This window comes from Erpetoichthys calabaricus, chromosome 1 (assembly GCF_900747795.2).
Source record: "Erpetoichthys calabaricus chromosome 1, fErpCal1.3, whole genome shotgun sequence".
NCBI classification, from domain to species: Eukaryota; Metazoa; Chordata; class Cladistia; order Polypteriformes; family Polypteridae; genus Erpetoichthys; species Erpetoichthys calabaricus.
In genome coordinates this window covers 68,937,285-68,965,255 of record NC_041394.2, presented here as the reverse complement: position 1 = coordinate 68,965,255, position 27,971 = coordinate 68,937,285, and the positions used below count along the sequence as shown (strand labels likewise).

General features: G+C 36.6%; 1 protein-coding gene and 1 pseudogene across 2 annotated transcripts in view; both read right to left on the bottom strand.

Annotated features, from left to right (window-relative positions):
• The window catches only part of slc39a7 (solute carrier family 39 member 7), a 30,312-nt gene extending 26,070 nt beyond the window's left edge, over window positions 1–4,242 (bottom strand). The window contains exon 1 of one of the 2 annotated variants that reach the window (XM_028801339.2): window positions 4,067–4,242. The gene's annotated coding sequence lies outside the window, so the exon portion shown is untranslated. Of the gene's footprint in view, window positions 1–3,374; window positions 3,446–4,066 lie in introns of those variants that run through there. The other variant, XM_051933040.1, reaches the window with a different exon arrangement.
• LOC114651509 (retinoic acid receptor RXR-beta-A-like) overlaps window positions 1–27,971 on the bottom strand; it is a 285,453-nt pseudogene that overhangs the window by 123,912 nt on the left and 133,570 nt on the right.

Below are 27,971 nucleotides of genomic sequence, written 5' to 3'. Positions count from 1 at the left end.
ATATATATTTATATACATTATTACACATTACATGTATTATGTTACATTACATCATCCATTACAAATAAATCATATCTGTAAATAAACATCCTAAAAAAAATATAACTTTTTTAGTTAGTTTGCGGTAGAAGTCTGTATTGGATACTTATTACTTCAAAAGTCAACAAATAATGTAATTTAGCTATGCACATTAAACGTTTGTATGAAAATGTAGGGGGTTTGTTTATGCATATCCATATTACTAACCGAGAATAAACCGGATATGGATGCAGGGACACAGCGATGGGACCATGAGACGTACTGGGCAGGCGCGCGTCTCATAAACCACAAGCGAAGTCGTATCCACCGCGAACGAAGAAGTCACGGCCCAAGAACGAAAGAGCTCAACTAACGTGAATGAGAAATGAAGCAACAACACGCCCATAGCTACCACTAACGACACAACCACACAAAAAAGAGGATTCTGCACTGCACCCCAGAGTCAAACGTGAGAGACTACGGAGGCCCCACAGGTCCACAAAGATAGTACGAAAGACGCAGGCGTCACCGCCATATTGTGAGTGGCACCTGGATAAGATCAATGAACGCAGGTGCGTCTGAAACGGGTTCAAAACGAAAGACCACAACTGACGGAGATAAATAATCTCTTTCAAATCTATTTCGGTTTTCCCAAGACCAGGGGTTGGCGAGCGAAGCGAGCAGGGGGCGGAGCCCCCTAGTTACATATTAGTCACACATGTGCACCAGAAGATCACCTTCCTGCATTACAACCGATAAGCAATACATCCCTAGGATGAGAGAGGGTGCTGTCACTAACAGTATAATCTCTTTCTGTTCACAGTAACAAGACACCCAGTGTGGGCAAGTGACTTTGCCCCTTCCAGTCAGAGGTCTATGAATTTGAGGGTCTCCCTAAAGGTGGAGTCTCTTTTGGACAAAAGTTCAGCCCTGAATGGAGCTTTACTCCAGACCAGACACACGGTTTGAGAAGGCACTGCAGCCGTTTGTTTGTGCCACTAAATGATATTTCTGTTGCACTCCATTCCTTTATTAAACAGGGAGACCCAGCTGATAGCCCAAGATTTATTTTGGATCCCATGTCATACCCTGCATGGCCACAATATATATATATATATATTCAATATAAATTTAGCTTAAAAATAAAGTTTTGCTGGATGAGGTTGAGTACAAGCAAAGGGTTAAGGTATGAAGATGCTAACATACACTCAAGTTCTGTCAGTTCTGGAAAAAAAATACAGCGAGATTCCCCATGTGGAGTGGATTAACATATGCAAATAGTACCACAGAAGAGGAAACCTGTAAATATCATGGATATACAAGTTAAATAATTTTGCATTCCAGCATACTAAAATTATTTACAATGGATATCTAACACTTTAGACAAAGGAAGAAACTTTGTAAGGGAAGGAGGCTTTTAAACCTAAGTTGGGTTGGTAGTTGCCACCTTTCCCCAGTTTACTTGAGTATGAGGAGATAAAGATGTCCTGCTTTCTCAAAGTAAAGAATTCTATATACATACATCCATCCATCCATCTATTTTCCAACCCGCTGAATCCAAACACAGGGTCACGGGGGTCTGCTGGAGCCAATCCCAGCCAACACAGGGCACAAGGCAGGAACCAATCCCGGGCAGGGTGCCAACCCACCGCAGTATATACATACAATCAATAGCAAATGTCCTTCTTCAGGGGAAGTTTAATTAAAAGTATAATAAAGCAATCATTTAACATGTGGAAATGTTACATTTTTCAAATAGTTTAACCAAGTTAACGGGTGACTTTTTAATAATTTATTTAGCACTTTTCAATAATTAGTTTTGATATGACATGATGTTTCATAAAAGACTGAGACTCTAGTTTAATTTTTGGGTTGGCATGTATAGTGTGGGGTTAAAAAGATCTCAAATTTGCCAGATTTCATCCAGCAGAGGTCTCCATTATTATTTTTGTTCCCTTATGCACACTGAGAAACCAGCAGTCAGACTAGAATGGCAGTGAAACTTCACCTTGTTTTAATAGCTGCTAAACTTGGCAGTTATTCAAAGAGCAGATAAATTCCGTACTTACAGACTTTGTTACTATTTATAATTACTTCTGTTTACATACGACTGCAGAATTATTTTATATTTGATTTAGTTTGTGATATGTTGTAAGCATAAAAATCTGATGCATGGAATAGTACAAGTGTCTTCTTCTGCATATTTAGTCCAGTTCAAAAAATAGGCAAAACTGCACTTTGTGATGACTTTCAAATTATCAGCTTAATCTTGTCTGCATCTAAAATACTGCCTAACACAATAAAGAACTGAAAACGACTGAATAAAACATGATCAGAGAATCAAGTTAGTTTTAAAAAATGAACAATGGATGCAATTTTCCAATTAAGAATGTTCTGTGCAAGAGAATTAGAAAGAAGTAAAACCTTGTATTTCTGCCATATTGATAACAAAATCAATATATGATCAGAATATGAATTAGACCTATACAGAAACAAAAAATGGCAAAATAAATGAAGGAAATATGAAATGGAATTAAATGTAGACAAGACCTATGTAATGATAATCTCTAAAACTGTAGGTAAAACATGTGAGATGTGTCCAAAGGAATGCAACTGGGGCAGGTAACAAGGATAACAGAAAACAGGACAGGCAAAAAAAAAAAAAAAAAACAAGCAAGAATACAAATATGAATGGCCAAAGGCATTTTTGGGATCATAAACAAAGTATTATATTTTCTCAATTTTATGCAATGTGAAATATGGACTCTAAGTAAATCTACAAACAGGATGAATAAACAAAGTAATGTAGAGCTGTTATTCAAAATGGAGGTGCGAGACAATGAAAGATTAAGTATGCTAGGCATATGATGAGGGGATCACCTACAAGTGTGGGCATGCTTATCTTAGTGTCAATGGTGGGCAATAAAAAGACGAGGAGAACGAGGCTAAATGAAATCAGCGAAAGACCAGGAGTAAAAAAAAAAATTCCTATGGAAAAATAAAGAGGCTAGCTGAAAACCAAGTATGGAGAGGAGAACCATGCCAATCAAACCTCCCATTAAAGAGGATACCTCATGGTGTCGACCCCAGTACTCTCATGAATGGATGGCTGTTTCGCGCAAACTGTCATCAAATAAGAAAAGAGTCTTCCAAGTGAATAATACAGGCGAATGAAAGGTTTCTAAATGTTACCATGTATGAGATTTGAATGTGACGCATACAAAGCGTACGAGTAATTACAATTCTCGTCAACTCCCAACAAGTTCAAAAGAACTAGAATGCATATTTTTGCTTTACTTCTGGAATTTTTCGCATCACATAAATAAACGCATGCAAGGTATTTTCTTAAAACTAACCGATCGCTTCGTGCGTCCAGCTTATAACATCCTGGTGGAAACGCCAAAGCAAACAGAAGTTCCTCTCTTTGTCAAACACGGGGGAAAAGAACAAGCACAATCCAGCAAAGGAAGGGTTTCCTGTTGTGATCATATGGGCATGCGAGAGAGGCAACATTTAAAGCTGTGGGGGAAAAAACTGCGGCTGCATTTTACAGTATAATTTTATCACTTAAAACTCTAGTATTAGTGTTACGTTTTACAATATGCCGTAGACGTTCCAAAAAGTGCGTACCTCTCCAAGACACTAACCAGTATTCAAAATATCTGGCACTTACCAGCCCCAATAAATGAGAACATCATGTGTTAGTAATTTACATTGCTTCAATGACTTGTCTATCGTGCTTTTGGATTGCTGGGTATTTTAAAAATCTTAACCCTTCTCGGGTTATTTTTTAATGATGAATAATGACAACATTATTGCTCTATTACAAAACTAAGACATTTTAACAGAACGAAGAGAAAAAGCAAACGCCGGGAAATTAAAAACATGCGATGCAAAGCTGATAAAGCCAAATAATATTTAGCTTTCAGAACTATTTATTCTTAAAGCCATTCATTCATTTAACTTGGCAGCATCAATAAGTACAAGTATCTTTAAAATCGTCTAACATAAAATAAAGCGCAGCTTCAACGAGAAGTAAACACCTCACCTACAGATGCAGACAATGGTTATGTATGTAGTTATTGCCCTTTGGGGGTTTTGATTGATATCCTTATTGAATCGTTAACCGGGTCTAACTGCAAAAGCCCACCACTAGAAACAAGACGTGGCACAATTACAAAGAACTTAAGCTCTTGCGAGATTTAGACAGGCCGGCAGAACTAGTTTCCGCTAAAGAAGCAGATATCGCGAGAGCACGGGAACGTCGACAGAGGATAAAAAAATGCACGTAATGAAACATGGCGCGTTAGAAAAACTAGCAAATGTTAATGTAGCAATTGCATGATTTGTCCATATGATGTCGCCAACTACCAGCTTCATTTTTCAAGAATTATGTGAGCCAGTTTTCTGTGTGGAAGAATTCGTGTCAAAATTAAGTGCCATCCAAAATGTCAACTGCATTGCAATTCAATGCATATCCACCTGGTGTAGTGAATTTTGGATTTGGTTTTATCCAGTGTTTGTAGTGCGCGGCACTGGGGTGCCAATCCTCCCCCAAATCCCCAACAATATTTTAAAAACTTTACTTAATTAGCTAATGTGAAATAATGAAATAAATTTTTGTGCACAACATGCCTGGTGTCAGCACATGTCAACATCCATTAAAAATTGGTTCCGACTTGTATTTGTTTAATTTCTGTGTGGAAAAAGAAAAAAAAATCTGTGTGAATATGAGAGTACAGTAAATGTAAGTCTTTGATCTTTTGGTAAGCAGGTAACATGAGGCTGCCCTTTAATTGCTTTTCCCGGGGACGCAGCTCACCGTGCCCCGTACATTCCCACATTTATTGGCAGCGAATTAGCATTGTTTTAGGTTTTTTTAATCTAATGTTATTGGACAACATGGTATAGTGTTGGTTCACAGTTCACACCCACCTTTGACATTACATAACTACAGATGCGCGAGCATGACTTTAAGAAGATAGCAACTTCAAGCAGAACTTTAAGAATCAAAGAAATCTAGTTATTTCTATAAAGAAATACCCCTTCATAAATTGTTCATTTGAAGAAAAAATCTGGAGATATGGGGATGGATATTTGAGGAGTAAACCGCAAGACAATGATTTTTTTATATTATGTACATTAAAGAACCATCAACAACAAATCAAATCAAATTAATAATATATTGAACAATTATTAAAAAAGTAAAGTTGAATAAATTGGTATCCGCAGCTGCATGAGTAAGAGGTAAAGTACCACTTCAGGTTAACGGAAATAGCCCAAAAGTTGATAGAAAGCTGTTTTTTACCTAACACTTGTATGCAAAATTTGGTTAGCCTAAGTGAAAGCGTACTCAAGCTATTGTGTTTACATACACACACACACACACAAACATAATTCCAAAAATGGTATTTTCGGACTCAGGGAAGTCTAAAACGTCAACATTCATCAAAATCTCAAAATAGAATTTTTGGAGGATTCCAATACTTTCTCTATACCTCATATACAAGAAAGTCAAGGAGGTCTAAAACGTCAAGATTCATCAAAACCTTGTTATCGAATCTTTGGATGATTGCCATACTTTCCCTGTACTTTGTATATGAAAAAGTAAAAAAGAAGATAAAGGACTTTGGGCCAAACCGACTTGACTTACAAATTCAGCAGAAAGCAAGTGATTGAGGACTAGCTTACACACTGACTTATTCCAGCTCTTGTTATGAGAAACAGTAATCTAACTATGAATACATACCACTGCAGGCCTTTGTGTGTGTATTATTTGCAAGGAGATCAGTTCCTGAGAATTTTAAATTCCTGCGCTTTTAATGCTGATTTTAGGGTTATTTTTTGTAAGTGATCACTTCTCCAAACCATGCATTAAAAGGGTTGAGAACACTGTGGTGCCTAAACCTGTAATGTAACAACAGTTGCCTCGATAATAAAGGGCCTTCTTTTACTAGGCATTCTACAGCTCCTGCAACTATAAGCATTCAAAATATCCATAATGAGAAATCACAAACGCAATTTGATGTTGAGCTAAGTAATGTTATTTATTTCATAAAATAGAAACTAAATATTAATAAATACAAACAAGCAAAATTATTTGCATACAATCTGACAATAGACTTGGGAAATTCAGGTGGTTTTTAATTCTTACAAGCATGTCAGAATCACTTTTTAATGCTCTTCTTCCATGCTGCCAAATTTTTACAAATTTTCATATTGTATACAAAACAAGATCTACTCTGGCATCTGAAATGTGAACAAACTTGTATGCCTTAGCAACTCATGTTAGTTAATTTTTTTGGGATTTTTTTTTTTTTTTTGCATCTTTGTAAAGCCATACTTTTAGTTTTCTTCTTATAATAGCTAAGAAGGATAGATTTTTATTTTTAACAGCATGCATTACTGAGCGGAGTTTTATTAGAGGACCCCCCTCATTCAGCTGCTGATGGTCAAATTCTATAAACCATCATATCTGGGTAAAATTTTATTTACCCATCTAGCTTCATATATGCCCACTCACCAATGCATTTTTGATTATGCTACTGCTACTACTACTACTAATAATAATTCTTTACATTTATATAGCGCTTTCCTCACTACTCAAAGCGCTATATGTAAGGAAACTTATACAGTTTGTGTATGTGTTTTTTCTTTTCTTTTCTTGTGAGCTAAGAAGTGCTGCTTCAGTTTGTCCCCTCAAAAAACTGCATCCCTGCCCAAATTTTTTTCACCAGCCTTCATTGGTTTTATTGCGTCATAGTTATAAGCATATCAACCAAATGATCGATTGATTTCTACTGCAGTACACAATTTTCATGTCAGTTTAAAATCCAATGCAAAAGCATATTGCCTATTAGTTCATATCTATAGATCGCATGACATAATTAAAAGTAAAGCAAATGTTTTCCATTAAACGTAGTGGCTCCTCTGAGTGTATTGCACTTCAGTTCAAGATCATACTTACTGAATGTAATGAAAGAACCAATCAGCATCAAAAAGTGATGCAAGGGGCGTTTACAGGTGGGGTACTAGGCGTTCCAATCAAAAGTCTGTTCACCCAATGCTAAGGATGGCTAAAGGGCACTTTATAAGGCAGGGGATGTGCCTTATTGGACAGGTGGAAGCTGATAATTTCATTCTCGTTCTGCATCAAGAGATTGCACGAAAGGGCTGGTCTAATAGAAGCAGCAACAAGAGAAAAAGTTGCAAATGTTATAGTAACATCCTTAGAACGAATTTGAAAGCTGATGTCATGAAGAGCTGCAGCATACTATTTTGTAGATCATCAACTGGACATACACCAATATCCCCCAAAATATAGTTTGTAAATACCTGCAGATGGGAAAAGCAATACTGCCTATTGTTCAAGTTCTTGACATATCAATCAAGACAATCAGAAGAACAATGGAACAATATGAAATAAAGCAGCATTACACTTTTTTAGACAACTTAACATAACAGTAAACATTTTCAGCAAGACCTAAAAAATGCTTTCCACCATTTCATTTAATCACCCCAAATTGGCAAAATTTATGCTTGCCTCCAGAACATAAAAGTGTTTAGAAATGGCATGCCTCTTGCTCCATCCTTGGTCATTTAATTATATTCAGTTTTGGCTGATTTAATGCATGGTCCTGAATTGAAATGCAATATGCTCGGAGCAGCAGCTACACGAAATGCAATCCGTTTACTTTTCTTATGTATTACATTCTAAACTGACATGAAAATTGCATACCATAGCAAAAAGTAATTAATCATTTTTTTGATATGTTTTTATTTATGACACAATGAACCTGTGCCCAAATTAAATGCACTATGTGTATTGGCATTTCATTGCAATGTAGTTAACATATTGAATTGCATTTCATTTGGGATCAAATAGTCTTCCATACATTTCTTTGCGAGAAGATGAGCAAATGTAAAAATTGAATCTGGTGAAAAAGAATGAATACTGAGGGAAATCAAGTGACTCTTCTGTGCTGATTGAGATGGATTATATACAGCAGCTCTTAAGTGATATGAATATAAATTATAAAAAAGCCAAATCTGTATTATAACAAACACCAAGATAATAATAGTAAAATTAATCATTCTTTACAGTTATATAGCACTTTTATCACTACTCAAAGCACTTTACATAGAGAGTGGGGAGCCACTTCAGCCACCACCAATGTGCAGCATCCACCTGGAGAATGCAAAGGCAGCCATTTTGTGCCATTATGCTCAGTGCACGTCAGCCGTAATGTGGTGAAGGGATAAGAGAGAGACTCTTAGCCAATTAGAGGCAAGAGATGATTAGGGGGCCAGAATGTCTAGGCCATTAAGGGCAATTTAGCTTGAACATCAAGATACACCCTGTTCTTTATGAGGGATGTCCAGGGATCTTTAATTACTGCAGATAGACAGGACCATGGTTTTACATCTCATCTGAAGGATGGCACCATTTTTAGAGTATAGTGTCAACATCACTGCACTGGGGCATTGGGATCCACATACAGACCTTAGGGTAAGTATCCCTGCTGACCTCATCAACACCTCTTCCAGCAACAACCCATGCTTTTCCTAGATGGTCTCCCTTTCAAGTACTGGTTGGCCCAAACATACTTAGCTTCAGATGGATGGCATGTTCTGAAGTGCATGTAGTATGGCTACTAGCTGTTGGAGATGGTTGATTATCATGACATTGCTTAGTTGTGGGAAATGTTTTAGTCAGAAACATGGAAAAAAGTAAGAAGCAATATGCCCCGAGACTAAAGGTTTGAATGTTGAAGAAAGAGATTGTGAGAAGTAAATTTGCTGAAACATTGGTAGCAGGAGTGAATGAGGTTTCAGATTTCTCAGGTGTGGATGTCAAGTGGAAATCGATGAAGAATGTCTGATTGAAAACAATGGCAGAAGTCTAAAGTTGGACAAAGGGATCATCAAGACACAAGCAAATCTGATGATTGAATCTTGAGACAGAGATGGCAATTCAGGGCAATAGGAAATGTAATTTATAGTAAAGTAAAGTGAAATAATAGACAATGAGGATACTGAAGACAGGGAAAGTTAAAGATTTCAGATGAAGGAAGGGCTGGATCATTGAATCTGTTGTAGTCTGTTGCTATATGTGATAATCAGCGCTTGAAGTGGGATGGTAGTAAGTTTCGCTCTTTGGAGTACCAGGAGTAGTTCTTGCATACCAGAAGTATTTGAAGTCAGCTTGTACTTATCAGCATGCGCTACCGGCACATCTAATTTTGCTGTACAGTATTGTCCCTTTTTTTGTTTCATACCAGCACTTCAGACAACCCCTTAGTACTATCATACCCTTTCATTCTCTCTGAGGAATATGTGTTGGAAGTGTAGTCCTCGATAAACTTTGTTATCCAGAATATACTAAGTTATGCTAGTGGGCTTGTGTTTCATTTTTCATTTATGTGTTTTTCCTACTACTCTACTATCCTGCTGATGGCAAGGAGGTAAGAACATCTGTAATCATTTTCAGTCTGGTTACAAAAGGGCAACAAGAGAATTGAGACATGAAAAAAATCAAAGTAACTCAAAACTCACTAAAATATATATTGGTAGTCCACAGCCTTAGCAGTCTCAGCAAGTGAGTGCCTCTTCTATCAGCGCTATTAGCAAAGAGCCTGTTGATTTAACTAATAATAACAGCACTGTCAGTGTTGATTAAAAGGCCAGACTGGTGGTCAAAGGACCAAATGCTGTACTTTTGTTCACAGAACCAATCGCTAATCATTAAAGAAAAAAAGCTGGGATGCAATCAGTTTTGATGCCATCATACACAAAGTAGCAGACTGATTTAAATTTTAATAATTGTGATTTGTGCACCTTCATTAAAGAAAGATATGTTCTGAGCATTTGAAGTATCTCCTAGTGTAATTTATCCATAGTAAAAAATTCAAAAGGTGGAGTGGATGGGGCCAAAAAAGTATAATTTTGATTTGATGTAGGCATGGTAGTGAAAGTCAGGATGAGAGGTACATAGAAGAAATTCCATGAGCTGTCCCCCATTCTGACTATAAGGATTGTCTCTGGCATTGATTGCAAAGTTTATGAAAGTTGTGTGAGGAGTAGTATTCTCTATGGGAGTGAAATATGGCTGACAAAAGTTGAAAATGAAGCAAAGCAAGAAAGACCAGAGGTGAAAATCATCATGTGGATGTGCAAAGTGTCCTGGAGTAAGAGTATGACCATTGTTCAGTTATGAGAAAGAATTGGTGGAAAGGTGATAGATGTAGTATTGAGGAGAAGTAGACTAAGGTCATTTGGACATGTACAGTAAAGTGAAAAAGGGTGAGAACAATTGGGTTCAAAATTGCATCAAGATGAAGATGAAGGGGATAGGGGCCAAGAGGACGGCCAAAGCATTTGTAATTGAAGGTAGTATCTATCAGATGACATAAAAAGAAGTCAAGTCAACTTTATTTATAAAGCACTTTACATACAACAGCCGCTGTCCAAAGTGCTGAACATAGGCTAAAATAAATTTTAAACAAAAACAAAATAATAAATAAGTAAAATAAAATACAATAAATGAAACTAATTAAAACATAGTAAACACAACTAAACAGAGTTAATACAGAGCAAAATCAACTGCTCACACAGGATCAAACGCCAAACCAAAGAGGTCAGTCTTAAGAGCAGACTTAAAAATGGGCAGTGAGGAGGCCTGTCTAATGTGGATCGGCAGTGAATTCCAGAGCCTTGGAGCCACAACGGAAAAAGCCCTATCCCCCCCTGAGCTTTTGCTGAGTCCTAGGCACATCCAGAAGCAGCTGACCAGCTGATCTGAGTGAGCGGGAAGGAGAGTGCATATGCAGCAGCTCAGCGAGGTAGGGCGGAGCAAGCCCATTTAAGGACTTAAAAACAAATAAAAGAATCTTAAAATGAACTCTAAACTGAACAGGCAGCCAGTGCAGTGAGGATAACACAGGTGTAATGTGCTCATTTTTTCGCGTGCCAGTTAAAAGGCGTGCAGCAGCAAAAAAAGAATGGGTCTCTTCCCAGAGGATATCCAGGACTTTAAAGAGTGATGAAAAAAGAAGTAGGGGTATCCGGCTAACCTTAGTAAACTCAGAAAATAGATAACTTAAATTTCACTGAATCAATTATATTTGCTTTATAGGTAAATTTCAATGTTTAGTAATTTTTGCTTCTTATTATTTTATTCCTGTTTTGTTCTTTAAAGAAAAACTGCTCAAATTGAACACTAACATCTGAAATTAGCACAGTAGTAAATTGTGTATTCAACTATGCATTATATTTTTTAATCATTTAGTGTCTCCTCCAAAAGTTAATAAACAGTGTCATTTATTTTAAAAAACTTTCTTAATAAGGTAGACATTAGAAGGAAAAATCTTAATTTTCATTTTATTCCAAAGTTAAATGTAATGCCATATTTTTTCAGATGTAAGATATTTTAAAGCTTGAAATTAATGCAGATTTAAGGCTTCTAAACATTGATGGTGTTCCTGTCAAGGTTATGAAATATACTGTATATTATAAAGGTCCTTGTTTTGTACTGCAGTTTGATAACTGTTATTTGAGAGCCAAATGTTTTTATATTTCACTTGTGGGGCCTACAAAAAATGTTTTCATCTTCTTGCTGGCTTTCACATTTTATTATTTCAAATTAATTAACGGTAAATTAATTTGTCTTTTTTGACACTGATCAACAGAAAAAGGCTCTAATGTCAAAGTGAAAATAAAACTCTCAAAGGTGGTCTAAATTAATTATAAATATAAAGGACAAAATAATTTATTGCATAAGTATTCACTCCATTCAAGTTAATATTTAGTAGATGTGCTTTTGCCAGTCATGACAGCCTTAAGTTTGTCTACACATGTCTCTATAAGCTTTGAACATCTTGGCACTGCAATTATTCACCATTTTTCTTTGCAGAGCTGCTCAAGCTCTGTCAGGTTGCATGGGGCTTATGAGTGAACAGCCTTTTTCAAGCCACACATTCTCTCCTGGATTGTGATCCAGACTCTGACATAGCTACTCCAGGATATTAATAGTGTTCTTTTTTAGGCCATTCTAGTGTAGGTTTGGTTTTACACTTGGGGTTGTTGCCTTGCTGGAAACAAATCTGGGTGGGTTTCCTGACTGCATCAGGCTTTCCTCCAGGATTTCCCTGTATTTTTCTGAATTCATGTTAACCTCACAAGACTTCCAGAGCCTGCTTCAGTGAAGAATCTCCACAGCATGATATTGTCACTCCCATGGTGTGTGTACGTTTGGCTTACACCAAACATGGCATTTTCTGCAATGATAAAAAGCTCAATTTTTGTCTCATCAGACTACAGAACCTTCTTTTAGTTGAATTTAGACTCACTCAAGTGCCTTCTGACGAACTTTCCATGCATTTTTGACAATGGTTTTCTCTTTGCCACTATCTCATAAAGCTGCGAGTGGTAAAACACACAGGAAACACTTGTCTGTACAACCTCTCCAGTCACATCAACTGTAGCTAGTAACTCATTCAGAGTTCTCACAGGTCATTTGGTGACCTCCCTCACTAGTCTTCTTCTTGTGCAATCACTCAGTTTTTGTGGACAGTTCTGCCATACTCATTCCTTTTCTTAATGATCGATTTAACTGGACTCCAGGGGATATTCAGTGACTTCGATATTTTTGTCTCCGTCCCCTGACTTGTACCTTTCGATCATCTTTTCACAGAGTTGCTTGGAGTGTTATTTTGTCTTGATTGCTTAGGTTAAGCCACAATACTGATTCAACATAAATTGGACATTCGATGCAGGTGTATTTATATCACAATAAACTGAACCCCTTTGATTACAGACCTGTGATCTCCATTAACTAATTATGTGACTCTAAATCCAAATGGCTGCACCAGTAATGATTTAGGTGAGTCATAGTAAAGGGGGGAAATACTTATCTGATCAATTATTTTACTTTTTTAATTTATGATTAATTTAGAAAACTTTGCAAAGATCTGTTTTCACTTTGACATTAAAGTCTTTTTCTGTTGAACAGTGTCAAAAAAGCTAAATCAAACGGACTGTGATTCAATGTTTTATAACTGTAAAATGTAACAACATTTATTTGGAGACGAAATTCCATGCTGTCTATGGTAAAACGTCACTTATATTTCAGTATAAAGAAACCTTAGCTTCACTTTCTAGATGTAGAGAGGGAATTGTTTGCTTAAGTAACACAGCCTTCGATAGCCTAGATATTTTTAGAAATATACATTGGGTGTGTCATCAGGATTGTCTCTGACAGCTGCAGACACATCCAGGTTGGTGATATGTCACATCCACTTGCTTTTTTGTTTTGCTTTTAGAACATTAAGAATATTAAAGACTATAATGACAATAAAAGCATATACCAACTCCCATTACTTCCTTTTCCACTTTCTTACCACCTGGAGAAAAGAGAATAGGAGGAAAAGTTCTCCAATAGGGAAATTCAAGCACAATAGTAGTCAATTCTGGATAAAGTCAGACAGTAGTCCCAGGTGCAAGTGTATTGCAGCTGCAGGCTATGTCTCCTTTTCAGGTAGGTTGAGTGCAAGAGCAAGAGAAGGAGAGCTGAGCTCTAGGAATCAAGTTACCCAAACTATTCTATAACATTTCAGTAATTATTTACCACTCTGATGGTGATCTTTCTGATCATAAAATAGGTCATTATGATAGCAACTGTTGAGAAGAATTCATAATTAATTGCAGAATTAGGGTATTTGAGGGTTCCTCTAGAGTGCCTCTTTCTCTTGCACGATTTGGCTCAAAAACTAATCAGCACAGCATCATCTTATAACAGGCTTAAGTTTCGAGTTTGGCATTTTTTCCGTCCAGCCGTTTTATCTCTAGACCAGGGGTAGGCAACATTGGTCCTGGAGTGCCACAGTATGTGCAGGTTTTTGTTCCAACCCAGTTCCTTAACGAGAACTCAATTATTGCTGATGAAGCACATATTGCTTAAGTGACATTTTAATGCTTCATTTTAGTGGTCTCGCTTGTTAAGGTTCTCCAACCTTAATTGCTTATTTCAATCTTAAACTGCTGCATTCAGTGTTTTAATTGCTCCTTATTAGCAATAAGATGTAAAAGACAAAGCAGCCAGCAGTTCTCCAGCTAGCTTTTTTCCAATTACATCTGTGTGTGTTCATCATGCACGGTTTGATTTAATAAAACACTTAATAGAAAAATGTGACAGACTGAAAATTATCTGTTTTAGGCTTCAAATCATTTGGATGATATCCTTGGAAAGGAAAAAAAATCTACGATATAAAAGCCTTACATTGCACAGACTAACAAGCCATAAAATTAAATAAGGTCTGAGATTGGCAATGATTGGTTTCTAATTAAGCAATTGAGTTGAATGAAAACCTGTAGCCACTGCGGCTCACCAGGACCGACATTGCCTACCCCTGTTTTACATCTTATTGCTAATAAGGAGCAATTAAAACACTGAATGCAGCAGTTTAAGATTGAAATAAGCAATTAAGGTTGGAGAACCTTAACAAGCGAGACCACTAAAATGAAGAATTAAAATGTCACTTAAGCAATATGTGCTTCATCAGCAATAATTGAGTTCTCGTTAAGGAACTGGGTTGGAACAAAAACCTGCACAGACTGTGGCACTCCAGGACCGACGTTGCCTACCCCTGCTCTAGACCATCCTCAAGAAACTGTGACACATAGACACACACACAGACAAACACACATCCATCATTGAGATATCGATATTTTCGGTATCAGGGGACCGTAAAACATCAAGATCTAAATTTTTGATGAATCTAAAGCTTTTGCTTCTTCCCCATAGACAACAGGTTATGGTGAGGGAGGGCGCAAAGCAAAAAAGGAATTGTTAAACATTTGAGTGACCTATGAATGAGATGGTAAGATATTAAAATATAAAGTTACTTTAATTAATCAATATTACAAACACATAATATACAATGCACAACATACAATTAAACAAATACTTGGGTTTTGCCACTATTGTTATATTGATATGCTGCTCCATCTATGTATGTGTAACTCTTTGTAAGAACTGCTCATTTACATTGATGAGGGTGAGTCTAAATCAAGCTACCTTACACCCTGCCATCTCTAAGCCACTAGCTAAACAAACATGGTTGAACGAGTACACACTCTTTTCTCATTATGAATTGTCTTTTGCATTTTACTTTCTTCAAAACAAAACAATAATAACAGAGTACAGAGACATTCACGTCGAGCTCGCTAAGATACTAATTAATCCATCATATTACAACAGTAATACAAGAAAAACTGTTTATATATCTAAAATGAACATATATATATTGTTAGGTTACTGTTAATGAACATATATTGTTAAGTTCTATTTATGTTAATAAGTCTGGAACTGCTTTGTTTTACTGCATGCTTAAACAAATCTGTATCTTTGCATGTATTCATTATGTAATTAATAATTTGTAAAGTGGTAATTGCATTTTACCTCTGAATTTGCCTGCACATAATAAATTGAATAAACCAAACTAAATTATTTTCTGCACACTTTATTCTGGTGTAGGATAGCAATCCATTGTTTTCTTTTAGCAGAATTTTTTCATAATTAATTGCACACCTATGAAGGTTCATGCATAGCGTAAAACTGCTGTACATAAATAAAAAATCTCCCTGTGGAATTGTACAGGCAAATGCAGATTAAGATCAAGAAACGAGGAATGGAACATTGGGCATGATATGAATGAAATAAAGAGTGCTACTCTCCTAGACTTGAAATGGCTTTTTATTACTTTATATACAAATGAAGATAACAAACAACAACACCTTTGGATATCAGATTCCAGTATGAAATAATATAATGACTGTACACGCACTATTTTTAACAGAAACTTTAATAATCTGACCGATAAAATATTTTATAGAGACCAGCTCAAAAGGTCATTACACACCAGACAATACAGAAATGTTTCTATTTGCCAGAGGCATATCTTAAAATTGTTCTTTTTGAAATGTTTAATCATTCATTTTGATCATACCTAGTAAAAGTCACACAGTTGCTCTCTTGTTCAGTGAATCTTCCTTAAGCTGCCCTTTCCAGCTAAGGTCATTCACTAAAGCTATCTTTTTTATTCTTTTATTTTTGAATTAACATTTTCTTTCTGTGAATTTGCAAAGGCTGTTTGTTAATCATCTACTGAAACATGTAAATAATAGCAATCTGTCTGACTCTTTGCAGTCTGATTTTTGACCACAACACAGCAAGGGGACCGTTCTAGTCTGGACTGTTAATGACCACCTACTGAGACATGACCTCTGTGTTTGTCTTTCTGACCTGGCTGCTGCTTTTCACTGATCATCAAATTCTCTACTTCTTTCCCTGGATGAGCTCCAACTTTTCTGAGCGCATGCAATATGTCCCGTAACCACCAAAGATAGCATCAGAAGTCCTGGCCATTATTTTACATGGAATTCATCTGTTGTGAAAGACCCCCACCAACAGCACCCTGGCTATGGTGAGTTTGATTAAGTTTAATCATAGTTATTTCACTCTTTAGTGTGATTTTTTTCTTGACAAACATTTCCACTTTGAAAATATATGGTAATATCCATCTGAATATGTACCGTTTAAATATGCCTGCAGAATTTATAAAAAACATGTAGAATTACCAAATTCTTGAAACATTACAATGATATTTTTGTTGGTAAATTATTTTTTGTTTTGATTGAATAACATTAATATGATATTTATGTTGGTAAATAATTTTTTGTTTTGATTGAATAACATTAATATTTCACCTTTGGGAATTTCATTACATGTCATTGACATATGTCAAATGTTGAAACCTCTACTTCCTGGAATCTTGATTTAAGGCATATAAACATGTATAGTAATCCTCACTTGACATCTGATCTTATTCTGGGAGGACAGTCAGTCAGTCATTTCCCAACCTGCTATATCCTAATACAGGGTCACAGGGGTCTGCTGAAGCCAATCCCAGCCAACACAGGGCGCAAGGCAGGAACAAATCCCTGGGCAGGGCACACACACACACACCCAGCACACACTAGGGACAATTTAGGATCGCCAATGCACCTAACCTGCATGTCTTTGGACTGTGGGAGGAAACCAGAGCACCCGGAGGAAACCCACGCAGACACGGGGAGAACATGCAAACTCTACACAGGGAGGACCTGGGAAGTGAACCCATGTCTCCTTACTGCGAGGCAGCAGTGCTACCACTGCGCCACCGCAGGAGGACAGTCCCTCAATTTAAAGATTAGTAAACTGACTGCACACAACATATGCATTTAACTTGTGTTCAGTGTTTTGAATTATCATTCTTTACAGTTTCAATAGTGTAGTATGGAAGCACAGTAATTACACTGCTGCATCAGAGATCCTTCATCCTGAGTTTGAATCCAATGCAGTTTGCACATTCTTCCTGTGTCTACTAAACTCGTCCCTTGTGAGCATGAGAGTGTGCATGGGAAAGAACTCTGCAATGGACTGCTGCCTTCTTAGGACTATTTCCTGTCCTAGACAGATAGATAATAGATAGATAGATAGATACTTTATTAATCCCAAGGGGAAATTCACAATTGTGTCCTGTGTTTGATTCTGCCAAGATAGGCTCTGCCCTCCCTAAATTTGAATGAACAGGATTATATTATATTATTATTTCAGTAATCATAACTTAGGCACAGGCAGGATGATTTCTTTCTGACACTACCCATGTCTCAAATTTGTCAGTTTGTGGTTGTGGCCAAGACTTTGTTGTTTAAACCACAAAGTAGCTTGTTCATTCCTGCTCATGACTCACTACATAACCCAAGCAAATCACTCACAGAAATTTATCTGTGTTCCTAAAATTTATATATCTTTATATTATACTAAAAAAATCCTGGGACGAGACAAGACTTTTTTTAGCCTGAAATAAGATGTGACTTTTTCAGAGAGATACTTTCATGTCCTGTGAGACGAGACTTTCTGCCAAGAGATTTAACTACGCCTGGGGCCGGAAATAAAAGACAAAGAGTAGATGACAAAGTAGAACATCGTAAAGAATTCAAAAACATTGGCGTGATACACATGCAGAGCAGGTTAGAGATAATGGAAGTACTAAGAATTCGAAAGTCTCAAAAAATGATAGTAAAGATTGCATTAGCGTAAACAAATGATAAATATTACTGGGTAAAATAACGGAACAGTGAAAAGAGATCGAATATATTGTTCAGATTTAAACATTAAGTCAGAGACTTGTAGATTGTCTAATTCATGTTGCCATCAGGGAAAAAAAAGTAGTGTTTCTTCCCAATGAAGAGGCATATCCGTGAGAATTTAAAGATTTGTTGTTTGGTGAAAGTCAAATCCACATACGCGAGCATCAGAGATGCAAAGTGGCTGGTGTGTAGCGCTGGCCGGGGGGGTTGGTGAGCATAGCGAGCAGGGGCCAAAGCCCCCTTGTATATATATACGAGAAATGTTCAAAAAGTTTTATATTTTCATTGGAAACTGTGAAGGCGGGAGGAGTAGTAATTGGGAATTAAAAAGGTGGTATGATGCTGGTAAAACTGCATCGCAAATGACGGTGACAATGTAGAAAAGTGATGTAATTTGTTTTTGAAATTCTTAATAAATAGAGTTAAAAAAAAGTGTGGAAACTTTTTCAACGTCCCTCGTATACTGTATATATATAAGTAATACATATAAACAATTGTAATGAATACTGATCTTGTAAGTCATATTGGCTAAAGATTTGTGTCAAATATATTATAATTCATTGACCATTATTGCATTTTAAATACCACATATTGTAAAAATGATTCTAAATGACTAAGTAGTGCCATAGTTTGCTCCTTCTCTTTTCCGCTGTGATGTCTTAGTCTGGACCACAGGAAACACTGTAGGGAAACAGAGCATGTTTTAGTCTCTTTTCAGGGGAAGCCCAGAAGCAGACCAATAAGGACATGTGCAGTGAGGAAGCCACAAGTACCACAAGTTAAGTATATACACCTATGACGTCAGCTCTGAACAGCGTAGTCCTGCACTTTTGGGGCTAAGTGCTTTGTATAAAAGAAGCAGCAGGATGGAGAGACAAGACAGTTTACTTCCAGAGTCTTTTATTGAAACACCTGTGCCATTCAGCAAGCACGCATACTGCATATAAAGAGGACCAGTTCCGATTACTTGAGAAATGTTCTGCATTGAAAGAAGGGGGATGGATCAGAGACACCATGTAAGCCAAATGGGTTGAAAACTCTATTGAACCTTGGACTGGACAGCTGGAAAAGACATTCAGACTCTGTAAACCACAGGTGAACTGTTGTTGCTACTTTTGTTTGGGGGTTGTTATATTTTTGGTATTTAATAATAAAAAAGCAGCTTATACTTCAGGATTTAAAAAATTATCAAGATTTGGTGTATTACTTGTCTTAGCACCCCTTAGTATTCATGCGAGTTGTATGTGAACATAACAGCAAGGCCAGATAACTTCCAAAAAAAGTTAACTATCCATCCATCTAGAGAACATGTTCAATTCAGCTTAAAAGATGGGTGGGTAGATTCTGGAGATCCAGGCAGCACCCAACTCTGGATGTGGCACCAAACCATCACAGGGCACACTCGCACATAAATCCATGCATACTCCCACAGGGCCAATTTGGAGAAATCAAATAATATAATACAAGTATAATTTTCTGCATCAGTGAAATAGTACTCATGGTACACTGTCTTATTCTGGTAATGACCAACGAGTGACTTATTTTAAGTAAACAAAAACAATATGCATTTCTTAATTACAATCTGTACAAATTCATCCTATTTTGACACTTGAGAAGTGAATTTTTTTACTGATAGTTTTAATCACTTAATTGTTCTTATGTGGGAAGCAGTGAATATGTCTTCAGGATATTCCATTATGGCAAAGAAAATGTTGACAACGCGGCTAATTTGATATTTTTTCTAGATGAACAGGCAGACAGCAGACATATGTGGGTGGTTACCCATATATAATAAGGATGAAGAGATACATTAGCTACAGTGCATCCACAAATTTTTCCCAAGTATTCTTTGAAGCATGGCAAAGTGAAAAAATAATACTATGGTACAGTCACTCCATTTTTCTTTATCTTTTTTAAACAATTATTTTTTAGAGGATAAAGGAAAGGAAAGGAATACTCCAAACAAAAATTATCATTTTTTATGTCATTTTTTTACCCCACATTTTTGTAGGGATGGCTGAGATCATTTTTATGGAGAAGGAAGATACCAATCAATCAAAATCAAATTTAATTATATAGCACATTTAAAAACAGCAATAGCTGACCAAAGTGCTGTACAACCAAGAATAATACAATACAAAAGACAATAAACAATAACTCAATAAAATCGACAAACACATTATTAATTAAAAGCCAAGGAAAAGAAATGTGCCTTAAGAAGTGATTTAGAGAATAGGCAAAGTAGGGGCCAGCCTAACATGAAGTGGCAACCTGCTCCAGAGTCTGGGGGCTACAACTGCAAAGGTTTGATTACTTCTACACTTTAATCTTGATTTAGCCACCACCAGGGGCAACTAATCAATACACCTGAATGACCTTAATGGAATGTATAATTGTAAAACGTCACAGAGCTAAGAGGGAGCTATGCCATTTCTTGTTTTATAAGCTGTGACAAATAGGGGTCACTCTCGCTCCCTTGAACCCTCAGACACCACCTCAGACACCCGGTAAAAGTCCAAATATTATATTTATTACAATAATTCAGTGCGCAAAGCACCTCCACCTCCACTATACTCATATAATACACAATAATCAATAATCAAATAATCCTCCACTCTTCCAGATGCGTTGCCACCCTTCCACTCAGCTCAGCTCAATGCTCTGGTGTTTCTCTGGTGAGTCTTTTATAGTCCCTGACCCGGAAGTGTTTCCCAGCCTTCCATCCATGTGACTCCTTATCACTTCCGGGTCAGATAAAAAGTCCTCTTCTTCATCCCGGAAGTACATCATCTCCCTTGTAGCTGTGACTAAGATGTACTTCTGGGTTATAGGGCACAAACGACTCTCTGAATCTCCCTGCAGCGTCCTCTGTTGGCCCCTGTGGTATCCAACAGGGGTGTAAAGGAAAACTCCATCGTCCATGATTCCCTGCTAGTATCCGGGGCACCTCCATGCTGCAGTTAGAGCTCCATCTGGCGGCCTGGGGGTATTGGCCGGGATGACAAGCCGACCATATATCACAAAGCAAACAATAAAATTTTAAAATCAGTCCTAAAATGAACAGAAAGCCAGTTTAGGGAGGCTACACAATGAAAATGTGTTCTCCCCTGATTGTTCCTGTTAAAAGATGAGCTGCAGCATTTTGGACAAACTATAAATGTTAGACAGAAGACTGGTTGACACCAACATAAAGCACATTACAGTAGGCAAGTCAGGAAGAAATAAAACCATGTGTAACCCTTTCCAAATTGTGAAACGATAAGAAGGGCTTCGCTTCAGATAAACGATAACTTCCTGATACAATGAGCTTCAGTAGGGACAATCAGAAGCCAACATTGACAGGGAGAAGGTGGGACTTCAATTTAAAAATCCCAAATTTACTTGAACCCACTTCACTTTCTTGCTCTACTATCATTTTCCAGAAGTATTTATTAAACAATATTTTAGCAAAATACATGTGTTTCGGACATTGTGAGTATACAACTGGGTAATTTGCATGGATTATGTCCAGTGGCGTCTTGTGAAAAAAATTTGGATGGGGGCACAGTTTTTGGGGGTACAAAATGACGCAGCACTTTGAAGCTTGGGAGAAAAGAAAAGAAATAACACACACACAGACTGAAATGTTGCCTACACAGAGTGCTTTGAGTAGTGAGAAAAGCATTATATAAATGGAAAGATTATTATTTGTAGTAGTAGTATTATAGTCAGAAATGTAGGTGTGAGAATAAAATTTCACCCAGATAAGGTGGTTTATAGAACTTGACCATCAGTAGCCAAATGAGGGGGATCCTCTAATAAAACCCTGCTCAGCAATGCACACAATGTTGGAAGATGCATGTACACAAATTCAAAGCCCCGAGCAAACAAAAAAAAAATTTAACTGGCATTACAGCACCCAAACTATAGACACCAATAATAGCCTACAGCGAACAATACTGTCAAGTGAATGTTTTTCCCTCTCTTGAGCTCTCACTCAGTTCAACCGTTTAACCTATATGACCTTAACAAACAGTAGGCCTATTACTAAAGCACAATAAGGGAATAAAATACATGATGTATAAAAAGAAAAGACAAAGTCATTGCATGTTTTCTAATTATACAGAACATTGTTTAGTACTACAGTACACTATGAATTATGTAAACATGTACAGTTAATACATCAACAGATCAGCTATGAATATAATAATGTCAGTATCGTGATATACTGTAAATAATTCTCAGAGGATTTCAGAAATTCCATTTATTGTCAAAATTATGACAAACAAAATATTTTGGACATATCTGTAACATTGCTCAATGCTGCTGTCATCATGATTTTTGTTTCTTAACATTCAATGAGTTGCTAAGGCACACAAGTTTATTCATATTTTCAGATGCTATTTTTGATCTATTTTTGTGCACAATATGTAGTATTAGGGTGTTGTACCATGTTAGCCATTATGAATGTAGTGAGAAGTCAAGCAAAATAACACCTTTTATGAAAAAGAGAAAAAGGCAGCTGCACAATGCAGCATGGAACAAGAGCATCAAAGAGTGATTTTAAAATGCTTGCAAGAATAACAAACCATCTAATCGCAATTTCCCAAGTCTATTGTCAGGTTATATACAAATAATTTTGCTTGTTTGTATTTATTAATATTTAGTTTCTATTTTATGAAATAAATAATATTACATAGCACAGCGTTGAATTGCTTCTGTGATTACTAGTTGTGGATATTTTGAATGCTTATAGTTGCAGGAGCTGTAGAATGTCTAGTAAAAGAAGGCCCTTGGTTATTGAGGCAATTGTTGTTACATTACAGGTTTAGGCACCACAACATTCTCAGCCCTTTTCAATGCATGGTTTGGAGAAGTGATCACTTACATGAAATAACCTTAAAATCAGCATTAAAACTCAGGAATTTAAAAATCTCAGGAACTGATCTCCTTGCAAATAATACACCAGAAGATGTGCAGTGGTATGTTTTCATAGTTAGCTTACCGTTTGTCATAACAAGAGCTGGAAAAAGTCTGTGTGTAAGCCCGTCTTCGATCACTTCCCTTCTGCTGAATTCTTAAGTAAGGTAAGTCCGGTCCAAAGTCCATTATTTCTTTTTTTTCTTCAAATGAACAATTTATGAAAGAAATAACCAAATTTTCTTTGATTCCTGAAGTTTCACTTGAAGTTGCCATCTTCTTAAAGTCACGCTTGCTCATCTGTACTTACTTAACGTTAAAAGAGGGTGTGAACTGTGAGTCATTGATGTCAACATGGCATAGTGTGTTGACAATTGTCCAATCACATTATATTTAAAAAACCTAAAACAATACAAATTCGCTGCCAATAAATGTGGGAGTGTCCAGGACGCAGGGAGCTACATCCCTAGAATTATATGAAAGCAACTAATTAAAGGGCAGCCTTTGATCACCTGCTTGCCAAAAGATCAGAGACAATTCATAGACTCTCATTTCTCTGGCGTCCTTGACTTCAGAAATATACATATTCACACAGATTTTTTTTTCCACACAGAAATGAAAGAAATAGAAGTCAAACCAGTTTTTAATGGATGTTGACATGTGCTGACACCAGGCAAGTTGTGCAAATAAACACATTTTATATCATGATTATTTCACATTCCCTAATTAATTTAAGTAGAGTTTTTAAAATATCTGGGGGGGGGGGGGGGGGGGGGGTGCCCAAGTGCATTACAATCTGCCACTGTAATCGAAAACTACATTAGTTTGCCTACTACTCACAGCTACTAGCTTACTCACATAAAAAAGGAATTCATATTTCACATTTTGATTGCATGTGAATTTTGTGCCATCCCAAGTGGATACATTAATTTAACTCTCTCGTAAACTTGGCACACTCACTTATTTACACCAATGTACTAAAGAGTTAAATCCAATCAGGCCACTTTAATTGTCATGATTTTCTGAAAAGAGGTATCCCATTTTTAAAATAAGTCAAATCCACCGGCATAATTGGCACACTGGGTCATCAGTTGCACAGTGCAAAACGAACTGCGATATTTAAAGGACACAGCAGAGAGCAAATCATATTGTGGACGTTTTTCTTATGACGATGGATTCCTAAGATAAATTGCAGGTATTATTTGAGTGTTAATTTATATTTGTGTTATTAATAATTTTATTGTTACTTTTATGACATCATCATTTAAGAATTCTGTTAGTCATTTTTTGGCGGTTGTCACTGTTTTGTGCATTATTTCTCATGGTCACTGCCATGTTGTTTATGTCAATGATATTTGTGGACCGTCGTGTCATCATGTCACCACATTGTCACTTACTCTATAAAAAGTCTTAGCATTGAGAAATCTTAAGAAAAACCCACAATACATTTGTTCTTGAGCACTTAAAAGCTTTTGTAATAAAAGACTTCTATAAAATTTGATTTCATTTTATTTTTACCTATAGCTTTTGGTTTACACCTTGGTTTTGATTATTAGTAATTCAAGATGTCCCATTTATCAGCCTCTGCTTTTTCCCTTAAAATTTTTGTCTGAATTCTTTTAAATATACAAGTTAAATCTTTGCTGCTCAACACATCTTCTAGTCAGTTTGGAATGGCATTTATCCAGTAAAAATGAATTAAAGGTTCATAAATAAGAGCAAGTGAGTAACAAATATGACCTTATTCTTCCAGTTCTTTAATTCCTCCATTGTCTCTCAGTTAACTTTACAACTGATTTTAAAATTTTAATTTTTCCACATGAAGTCACAGATTTCATTGCTTCACTTTAATTCACCCCATGCATCTAAATTTTTGCCTCCTTTTTCCATTTATGAGTCATGATCAGCCAAAGCCTGCTCTAGTAGCATTAGGCACAGAAGAAGAATTGAATGTAATCTTGATGCCAGTCCACCAGTAGGCACGCTTGTAAACTTGCCCACATTCACTGAATTGAAGCCAGTTTAAACCCTTTACCTTAATGGCTTTATTAATCCATATTGTTCTTCCTGTTTACCGTAACAATACATTTAGGGCTTCTTATCATTTCAAAGGTAAACACAAATACTTTAGTCGTGCATTCTCCAAACTCTGTAATTTTCTGCTTGTCAAAATGAGAGAAACTTTATTAGTTTCAGCCTACAAAATATGAAAGTAGAGGGGTCCGGTTGAAAATAATACTTATATTTCTTTTTAGCATTGCAATTTCATTTCCATTTCCTTTTGGCTTACTTTCCTTTTGTAGTTCTTTTAGATATATAACTAATATTATTGGAAAAACTATTGCATCGAGAATACCTGGTTCAGACGTTGTTTTATTCTTTTGTGATGTTATAATATTTGGTAGTTCACGTTAGCTTTTCTCTTTATTAATAATGTTAATTCCACATATTTAATATTTTAGTACACAGGGAAATTCATTTCTGTTATTATTTTTCATCTTTGATTATTTTTGATAATGTTATATCTATTTCTTATATTTTCAAACCTCCATTTTTGTTTTTAATGAGCCCAGCCATTTTTTTACTCTTGCTATGCTGATTCCAATTGCAGGACAACTGGAAGTGAACAAAACATCATATCTTAGTTGCAATGGTACAAATACAAAGGCTGGTGTCATGCACTTACACATTGTGCAAGATTGTGGATACTCTTCTAAAAGACTCTTTTATAATTCTCCCCCTGCTTGCTTCACTCGGCAACCCCCCCGGCCTGTGCTACATGCCAGCCACTTTGCGTCTCTGCCGCTCACGTTTCGGAGAGGGGTGCTGAACACACTCCAAGGAGACACGGTTGCTCCTCCAAAACCCCCTCTTAAACAGTGATACAATGGGAAACAAATACAGTTTTTTTTTACCTCCTCTTTACTCGATCAGCTGCTGGGTTGCTGCTGCTGCTGTGCCGCATGATCTGCATCTCGCACTGCGCTCTGAACATTTAAAAGCCTGTACAGCAGCTGTCCTCCTCTTTGTGTTTTATTTCCATCCCCGAGCATGGTTAAATCTCTTGGCACAAAGTCTCATCTCGCGGGACACGAGTTGTTGATATTTTTTAGTTTATAATTTAATAATTTAATAATGGAATAAGAATCTGAAAATCTAACAACATCATATTAAAGTTCGATAAATTCTGAAAAGAATGATACCAAACATATATACTGTATGTAGGTTTTAAAATAAGCCCGATTTAAAGCGTGACAAAAAAGTGACATAAAAACATCACATAAAATCGTTGAACAAAATCGTTGCACTTTTAGGCTTAGGATGTTATATATAGAGAGTAGATTCATTTTTCTTTCTGGTTTCTAATTTCTGGATATGGTATTTCAACTCTGTTTAATACTTAATGCTTGATACTTAGCCTCTTGTTTTGTCCCTCAGTCCCTTGAGCAAGGCCCTTAACCTGCAATTGCTCCATCCTGGGTATGACGTTAATCTGCATCCAGCCCTGCATGTAGGCCCTCTAACCTGCGGGGAAAAACCTGGTGTTGGTGACAGAATTGGCCCTCCAGTCGCCATAAAAAAACTCACACTGTTCCACTCCATCTGAACTAGTGTGGTGCTGAGGTGTCACCCATTGCATGGCTGCACTCGGGTCCTAATCTGAGATTCTGAGTTGATTTGTCATGTAGCGGGTGTGGCAATGCGCTCTATCAGCATGTGCTCCAAACCTCTCTCACTCTCTCTCTTTCTCTGTTTCTGATGATGTTTCATCTTCCTGGTTCACTCATTTTTCAGTCTAAGGCAAAACACCTGAAGTGCCTCCTGCATGGTGTTGAAATGTTACTCCCATGCTTGCGTGACTTTTCTCCCAGAACTATGATTTCCTGATAAGTTGTTTATTGAATCCAACTTTCCTTAAACTGTGAGTTTTTCTGCACTTCGCCTATTTCATTTTTCGGGATATTCTGCAGCTTCCTGACACTATTTACTAGTAAAAAGTAAATTAAGAAAATAGGTTGTTAGACAAAAGATGATAACTAATTGACCATGAAGTATATTGTGTTGACATTTTAGCTTTATTTTTTTGTTTCATTTTAATTGTGTTTGGTTTTCTTCTCTTAATTTTATCAAAGGAGATAGGAGGTACAATATTCAGGTAAGCCTTTGTTTTGCCTATTCATTGTGCCTCTCTCCAGTGATGCAATAAAAAGAATTATGTTCATTCTGCTGTTTGAATATTCCCCCGGATACCTTGAATTGGTTCAAGAATAAGGACAGTAATGGTGATGATGTTCCTTCTAAACTCCTGCCCTCAAGCAATTGAATGAGCTTTTTCTCAATGCTAGAAAAATTGCACACCACTTGAACTCCTGTTGTCTCTTAATGATCTGTATTCTCACAAGACACCTTGGAACTTCCAAACCCTTCTAACAATCCTCTCTTCTCTGGATTTTTAACACTAATTTTGACTCTAGCTGCGCTGTAATTAGTGTTTTTGATAACATGGTGCAAGATCGCCCAGCCTGGTGGTAACTGCAACTCTATACTTCTCACATATTGACATTGTCAAATGACTGTTAAATTTGCACTCTCTTGCCAAATGGTGAAATGAGTTGCATGCACTCTGATTTTTGTAAGTCACATTGGGTAAGGTATGACCCAAATTAATGGTAATACTACTCATATGACCTAAATTAATGAAAATACTACTCATACTTTTAACAATTTTATCTGAATGCACTTTGCAAAATATTTGATAAAAAGTAAAGCATGGCATCAGTTATGCTGCATGACATAGTAAGATTATAATATACTTAAATACTTTCATTATTTTTCTGATAATACTTATCCTACTAGTCTGAAAT